This window comes from Puma concolor, chromosome B2 (assembly GCF_028749965.1).
Source record: "Puma concolor isolate L17-30 chromosome B2, mPumCon1.1.hap2, whole genome shotgun sequence".
Classification (NCBI taxonomy): domain Eukaryota; kingdom Metazoa; phylum Chordata; class Mammalia; order Carnivora; family Felidae; genus Puma; species Puma concolor.
In genome coordinates, this window is record NC_141671.1 from 145,087,204 (window position 1) to 145,095,848 (window position 8,645).

The window sequence follows — 8,645 nt, forward strand, 5'->3', positions numbered from 1 at the left end:
TCTCTCTCTCTCTCTCGCTGCCATTCCCACACACGTGCTCTCTCTCTCTCTCTCAAAATAAATAAATAAACTGGGGCACCTGGATGGCTCAGTCAGTTGGATGTCTGACTTTGGCTCAGGTCACGATCTCATGGTCTGTGGGTTTGAGCCCCGTGTCAGGCTCTGTGCTGACAGCTCAGAGCTTGGAGCCTGCTTTGGATTCTTTGGATTCTGTGTTCTCCCTCTCTCTCTCTGACCCTCCCCCACTTATGCTCTGTCTCTGTCTCTGTCTCTCTCTTTCAAAAATAAAATAATAAATAAATAAATAAATAAATACACTTAAAAAAGAAAAATCTTTGGATGAACTTTGTCTCCTGGGTTGAGAAGATTAAAATATTTCCCTACCCCATCCCTGCCACACTCTGGAACATTGATTTTTGTTCCCAAAGAATAATGGTTAATATTCATCAAGTGCTTGCTATGTGCTAACCACTCTTTTAAGCTCTTTACATGGATTAATCCCTTAATCCTCACAACAGTCCTGTGAGGTGGGTGCTATTATTGTCCTTTTTTAAAAAAAAAAAAGTTTTTTGAATGTTTTTATTTATTTTTGAGAGACAGAGCACCAGTGGGGGAGGGGCAGAGAAAGAGGGAGACACAGAATCCGAAGCAGTCTCCAGGCTCTGAGCTGTCAGCACAGAGCCTGATGCAGGGCTTGAACTCATGAACCGTGAGATCATGACCTGAGCCAAAGTCGGCCGGTCAACCGACAGAGCCACCCAGGCACCCCTATTATTATCCTTTTTATAGAGGAAGGAACTGAGGCACAGAGAGGTTAAGTCACTTGCCTTAGGACTCTGCATCCAGCATGTGGCAGAACTGAGTTTGGAACCGACAGGCTAACCCCAGACTTCACTCTCTCGACCCTGCTCTGAGCCACCTCTGAAACAGAGAAGGGAAAAGCAAGTCCTGACACTCGGATTGTCACCATGCCGGGTGTGGACTCTCCACCCACCTGCTGCCTCTCGCAGTACACTCTCCTTGGCCTTGTTCCGGGCTGGTCAGGGGCTCCCTCACACCAAGGCCTAAGGGTCTTGCAAATGTGAGTGAGTGCAAGCATGGCTCAGCCCCAGAGCACTAGGCCTAGGCCTGTGCTGCACCTGAGCCCAGCCTCCCCCAGGGCTTGCCTTGAGGCTTAACCCTCCAGACCTGCTCCCTGAAAGCCCTTCGTGGGGAGCCAGGCAAGGAACTCTGACTCCAAACACATGTGCCTGGAGGAGATGCATTTCCCACAAGGGCAGGCCTGGGGCTGCACCCAAGGAGAGGCATTGACTCTCATGACAGAGAGAACATTCTGGTGCTCTGACCCTGCCAAAGGCTGTCAGAAAAGACTGCCCTCTCCTCCAGTGGGGTGGGGGCTGGGGGGCAGCTACACACAAACACTCAAGTGCTCTTATATAACAGGTTTGCCTTCCCACATCTCTCCTTTATCAGCAAACACTTCAGAAGGTAAGGCCCTACCTGCATTCCAAAGACCACACAAATCACTTCCCGCCCCGCTGCAAGGCTCACTCCCAGGATGAATCATAGCAACTGCTCAAGAGCAGTCAGCGGTGGGCCCCACCCTTCCCACAGGAAGCGAGAAAGAGTAAATATATAGTTGTTCTCTAAGGGCTGGCACACTGTTAAATAGGTGATTTTAAAAATCGAGAGCTATTTAAGAGGCAGTGACAGCTCTGGAGAAGAACAATGAGTCAGGGGACTGTGGCAGTAGCTGGGCGGAGACCATAGGATTCCTATAAACTCTTTTATAAACAGGGCTCTGAAATTCCAGAGCCCGCAGGAGGTGGCTCCTTCTGTGACTCAGCGCTGCTATGCCACCAAGAATGTACCCAGGATTGGGGCAATTGGGACACCTGAGATGTGGGGTCAGAACCCTAGGAGAGAATGTTCTTTTAGCATTGAAAAAATGAAAGTGTCAATTCTTTCATGAACCTTCTGGCAGGCCCCTATAAGCCCCTCCATAAACAAGTGCTTGTTTCGGCACCTCCGGGACCCAAACAAAGGTCAGGGGGAGGTAGTGTCTGAGAGAGGACTGGAGGCCTTGGGATAATACTGACGGTTAGGCTGCCATTCACTCTGGGAGCAAGAACCCCAGGTCACCAGTTCTATTCCCAGTATGCAATCTGGGTAGTCGTCAGTGATTGGGTCAAACCAACATTCCACTTGTCATTTCTCCAAAATGACAAAGATGCCACCCAACAAACAGCTCTGGGACCATACAAAAACCACTGATAAGTGAGGAAGACCTAAACTACAAAGAGCCTGGGTGTATGCCGTCACCCGGGGCCTCGTTAAAATGTGGACTTAGGGTAGGGTCTGAGACTCTGCATTTGTGTTTGTCAGAGCCCAGGCTGCCTGCCCGTGGACCACACGTCAAGCACTGGGGTGCCAGACAACATGCGAGCGGGGTGTTCGGTGGAGATCAACCCTGGGAGAGTCGGGGGGACCTGGGGCATGAGGTTTGAGACAGGTGTTGGTGGTGAGATTGGATGGAGAGGAAAGATACCCCAGATCTCCCTGGTAAGGCGGTGGGTGACCCGATGAACTCCAGGGAGAATGGCAATGGCCCCTTGTGTAAGGACCAGGATTAGCTGGCCAGGTGCCCTTGGGGAAGCTGAAGGGTTCGGGCAGTTAGGAGGTTGGAAACCGGACTCTGCCATTCAGTAGCCGGGAGACTAGGCAGGTCTGAAAGATGGGGATAGTAATTAGATGAGATGGTATATAAGAGGCTTAGTTCAGGGCCTGGCACAGCATAAGCAGTCAGCAAATAGAACACTTGTTGATATCATTATTATTTTAAAATTAAACATTTTTTAACATTTATTTTTTGAGAGAGACAGAGTGTGAATGGGCGAGGGGCAGTCAGAGAGGGAGACGCAGAATCTGAAGCAGGCTCCAGGCTCTGAGCTGTCAGCACGGATCCAGACACAGGGCTCGAACCCATGAAACACGAGATCATGACCTGAGCTGAAGTCGGACGCTTAACTGACCGAGCCACCCGGGTGCCCCTTATTATTAACTTTTTTAATGTTTTATTTATTTTTGAGAGAGACAGTGCTGGTGGGGGAGGGGCAGAGACACAAGGGGACAGAGGATCTGAAGCGGGCTCTGTGCTCACAGTGGACAACTCGATGAACTGGAATTCACTAACCATGAGATCATGACCTGAGCCGAAGTCGGACACTGAACCGACTAAGCCACCCAGGTGCCCCGATATTATTACTATTATTATTATTATTAACAGTGAAAGTGACTTCCTATTTACCTCTGAGCCTTGGGCCAACATATCCCAAACAGATCGCTCCTGGTTGAGGCAGGCACTCCCTTCTCCCCATTCATGTCCCCAGGTGCAGGTTGGCCAGTGATGCCGGAATGGACTGGAGAAGTGGACCGCTTTAACAGGAGGCAGAAGGCCTCACGCCCAGGGTCTAGGAAGGACCAAGACTGTCCCTGACCCTGGGCATAAACAGGGGAAATGATTCAGGGTTCTCAAGACTAATTTAGTAGTGGAAAAAAGTTATTCAAAAGCCTGTTATGTCATTGAAATGTCACCAAATGGCAGATTCTGTTTCAGCCACAGGATAGCAGGACATGTTCTAACCCCAGGTGCCCCAGATTCAGGATGGGGTTTCACTAGTCCCAGGTTTCCTGATGCCAGCTATCTCCAGGGCCCCCTGTACCTCATGCCCTGACCCTCTGCTCCAAGCCAAGGGCTGGAGGCAGCCACTAAGGCTCTTTGGGCAGAAAGCCTCACCTTTTCCAAATATTTCCCTTTGAGAGTTAAAGCAAGAGATAAACGGAAGGTATCAGGCAATGCTTGCCCCAGTTAGGCCAGACCTCTGGAGAGCAACTGCGAATGTTGATGAAAATGGGCAGAGTCTAAACAGCAATGATTTATTTTCCAAAGTCTCTGGCAGTTTTTCACCCTCAATTTTCTTCTCCTCCTCTTCTCTTTAACAGGGCAGGGCAAACCATCTGAAGGCCAAATGGCCATGCTCTGTGTTTTCCTCAGATGGATTTGCATGTGAACCCGTGAAGTTTTTGCCTGGCCATCGGGGCCTCTGGCTACTTCAGCTCTTTATCTGCTCTTTCCAGGACTGAGCCCACATGCAAAGAGGTTTCCCAGTGTTAGAGGTAAAGAGACACAAGGCAAACCATCCTCACTAAGCTGTGTGTCCCCTCTCCTGCCTAGCACCAAGGCTGGGTCTCCTTGTCCCATCCTCCTGAGGGGCCCCACGCCCACCCCCAACCCCACCCCCACCCCCACCCCCACCCCCACCCCAGGAGGCTCCCACAGTGGCCTCTGGCTGACCAAAGTTTACCAGCTGGGAGCCCCTCCCACCCATGGACTTCCTCTTGCCAGGTCTCAGTCCGAGGCGACAATTCAGTTATGTCACTCACATTTACTTCAGGGAGGAAGTCTCCCGGAAGCCCCCCTACCCTTCCCTGGGTCCTATATGCATTTTAGCCGCCGCCTTGATTGGTTTATTTAGGAAATCACCTGGCAGAGGATCCAGTAAATAGATACTTGTTGATATTTTTATTGTTATTAATAGTTAAGGCTTATTGAAATAATTGAGTGCCAGCCATACACCAGGCACGGTTGTAAGGGTACTGGCTCTACAGAGATGAGCGGAATGTGTCCCCTGCCTCTGGCTGTTTCCAAGCCACTGGGGATGACGGACACACTGAAGGCCATGAAGGTAGAAGTGAGAACAGAGTGCTCAGTGCCCCAGATGCATGTGAGGAAGTGGCTGAGTCTACCTCTGAGAGGTGAGAAAACCTCACAGAGGAGGTGACATTTGGGCTGTGCTATGGTCTGAGGAGGTGACATTCGGGCGGGGCTATGATCTAAATGGGCCTCCCTCAGTTCACTATGCTAAACTCTCAAACCCCAAAGAAAATGGTACTAGAAGGTGGGACATGTGAGCGATCCTTGGGTTGTGAGGGCAGAGCCTGATGAAGGGGACTGGTGCCCTTATAAAAGAGGCCCCAGGGAGCTCCGTCACCCCTTCTATCACATGAGGACACAGCAGGAACGTGCCAGAAGTGGGCTCTCATCAGAACATGACCACGCCGGTGCCCTGACCTTGGACCTCCAGCCTCCAGAACTCTGAGAAATACATTTCTGTTGTTTGTAAGCCACCCAGTCTGTGGTGTTTTGTTACAGCAGCCCAAATGGACGAAGTCAGGCTGTTTTTTGAGGGCAGATCAGAAGTTTGCCACAGGGAGAAGAGGGGAGAAGACACGCCAGGCTGTGAGAGAAGGACGTGGAGGAAAAAGGTGGCCATGAAAGAATGTGCCCTCTTCAGGGACAGCAGTCCACTTTGACTAGAGTGGGGATGGAACAAGCCTGAGGGGAGGGAAGGCCAAGGAGGACCTAAATAGAAGAGTGACCTTTTGAGGACTGTGGTGTTTCCACCGATGAGACCTCGAGATTGACAGGAGGTGGGTGGTGCTGTGGAGGATCCAGTGAAGAGGAGACTTAGGAGGTCCCTGTCGGGAACGTCTGCAGTATCTGGAGAAGTACCTACATGTGCCCACTTAGATTTCATACAGGGGATGTTTCCTACAAGGCATAGATAGGTGAGGGAAATATTGCAGTAAGTCGTTACTAGGCTTAACAAGCTGGTACCATTTTTGGGGTGCCTGGGTGGCTGAGTTGGCTAAGTGTCAGACTCTTGCTTTGGGCTCAGGTCATGATCTCATGGTTTCCTGCGTTCAAGCCTCACATTGGGCTCCACGATGACAATGGAGAGCCTACTTGGGATTCTCTGTCTCCCTCTCCCTCTGCCCCACCCCACTTGAGCTATCTTTGTCTCTTTCAAAATAAATAAATAAACTTTTTCTTACAAACCAAGAAAACAACCTTGTACCATTTTCCAGAGTGCATTGTAAAGCCCACAGTTGTTCTCTGGGGCCTTATTATAAGATCTCTGCATGTGAAGCATGGCTCTAAACAAATGTGTTTGCCTGGTGCACACACCCTTTGGAACTCTAGCACTCTACAGAGTATGTTCTCCTTCAAAAGTGGGTGCAGTCGATACCAAAGGGGTACCTAAAGGGATAGCCCAAATAAAGCCTTGGATTTATCTCGAGAGAAATGCTTCAATGGAGAGAATGAATGGTTTGCGTTCACTGTGCTGCAGATTCTGACTTAGACACTTGATCTCAAAAGTAAATTTTTGCTGCCAGGCCCAGCTTTTCAGAATCCTTTTCTTCAGGGGGGCAGAGACCAGATAAGTAAGGGTGACCATACGCACTGTATGTAGCTAGCGCCTAGGGGGTGCCTACGACAGCTTTAATGAACGAATGGGAGCCATTGCAGTAAAAACTTATTACATGTTTGAAGTCCTTGGGTTTTTGTGTTTTTTTAATACTTTCAAAAATACAAAAGTGTCGTGGGAATAACTCAGAGAACTTTTTAGCTCTTGAACAATTTCAGAGTAGGTGGCAGGCTGGATTTCCCCTTACTCCTAAAAACGTTAGCGTACGTTGCCTACAAAGACAGTGTTCGGTGTAACCGCAACCGACCCATCAAGACGAGGGGATCAGCACTGGAACATTACAACTACGATCAATGCCAGTGAGGCTTCGCCAACTGAATACTGTTCTTTATAGTCAAATGGTCCAAGCCAGGAGTAGGTGGTACGTTCAGCCGTCAGGGGTCTTTAATCTCTTTCAATCTGGAATGGTTGCTCTGTCTTTCCTCTTCTCTCAAAACACTGACATTTTGAAAATTACAGGCCAATTAAACTTGTAGAATGTTCCTCAATTTGGGTATGTCTAATGTTTTCTCATAATCAGATTCAAGTTAGGCGTTTTTGATAGGAATTTCACAAAAGCGATTCGTGTCCACACTGCATCCTGTCAGGTGGCACATGATTTTATTTGCCCCATTATCAATGATATTAATTATTTCTTGACAGCTCCCGCCTCTGGTTATTTGTACAAATGGCACAGGAGGACTGCAGCCTAGGAAGACACCAGTCCTTCTTTCCTCACACTGACACATGGAAGCCCCTCTACTGCAGGGCCTTTGTGGGGTGTAGGCACCTTTAGGGGGCCTGAGCTAGAGCCAGAGCTAGAACTGGGAGCTTGGTTTGAGCCTTGGCCTTGGCCTCTGTCCAGCAGAGTCTGAGACCCTTGGTGCTGTGGGCATCAGCATGCTTCCTGAGCATGACATGGCCAGTGTAGGTAAATTAGCTGAACTTGGGGCTGATGCCTTTTGGGATCTTGGACTTGACCTCCTTGGGCTTTACAAGGACCTTGACAGGCTCGGACCATGCACACTCATGGCCTTGACATTGTTGGCCTGCATTTTCCTCAAGCTCTTCTTGTGCTTCTTGGCAAAGAATTTGGGGTCTATCCCACTAACAGATTCATTATCTTTATAGTTTCTTGCACCATTCTTGGGACTGACTGTGTGCAGTGTGGTTCTTAGACTTGGCATGTCTGCTCTATAGCCACCAAATGAGGTTAACTTTGATGACTTGATTCAGGTGGTATCTGTTGGGTTTTTCCACCATTAACTTATGTATTTGCTCCTTGTTTCTAATAAGAACTTATTCGAGACTGCAAATATCTCATTCCTTCTCAAACTTTCATTCACTTGGCTTAACATCTATCGAAGTTTGTTGCTTAAATTATTATGATGATGGTTACCAAAATTCTACCAGAATTGTATCATGCCATCTACATTTATGTGTTGGCATGCTACAATAATTTTAAGTTGTCTCTTCTCTATCTATCTATCATCTATCTATCTCAGTATAGAATCATGGTTTCCTATTTTATTCAATGGTTTTCTTATTTTAATCAATTATAATTCTCTTATTACCATTATACGTTTTGATGCCTGAATTGTCCCAGATTCGGCTAGTGGGGCCCTATTCAAATTAGCCTCCGTGTCTTTTTTACTTACCTTCATCCTACTTTGAGTGCTTTACTTTCTAGACCAACAAAATGTTCCAACAAAAGGTTCATCTTATACTTTCCCTGACTCAGCCCTGGAATCAGGGAACCCTGGTTGCTTTTAGTGGCGAATGGGCTTTAGAAACCAAGATTTTGGTGCTAGGGATGTTCATTTCTATTGGAGTCTTACTGCTTTAGGCTTTCTCCATAGTCAGAAGTAGAAAATATCTGTATAATCTCCTTCTCTCTCTCTCTCTCTCTCTCTCACACACACACACACACACACACACACGCACGCACACACAAACTACCAGTACATATTAATACTTCCAATTCCAACGCAATACCACGTGGTTCATTCTAGCTTCTCCCCTTTCCACATTTGTAACTCCTCTTTTCAACAGTGAGAAACTTCACCCCCATTATCCTCTATATATTTGCTTATTTGCTCAATCTCTTTGTATGAAGCCAATCTCCTGACTCTGCCAGGCCACTGCCCTGCACAACACACCTTTGTATGGGCCACTGATCCCAAGGACTTTGCAACTGAATTTTTAAGGAAGGAAGAGCTTTGCTTTATTTTTAGAATGAGAATATTATGGATTGTATATACTTTATATTTGATGATAAGCAACATCAACAACAGGGAACAGGTTAAGAAGGTGACTTCAGGGACACTTGGTTGGCTT

General features: G+C 47.8%; 1 pseudogene; it reads right to left on the reverse strand.

Annotated features, from left to right (window-relative positions):
- Nucleotides 1-6,856: 6,856 nt before the first annotated feature.
- On the reverse strand, nt 6,857-7,972 carry LOC147581340 (large ribosomal subunit protein eL29 pseudogene; annotated as a pseudogene).
- Between the last annotated feature and the right edge of the window lie 673 nt (nt 7,973-8,645).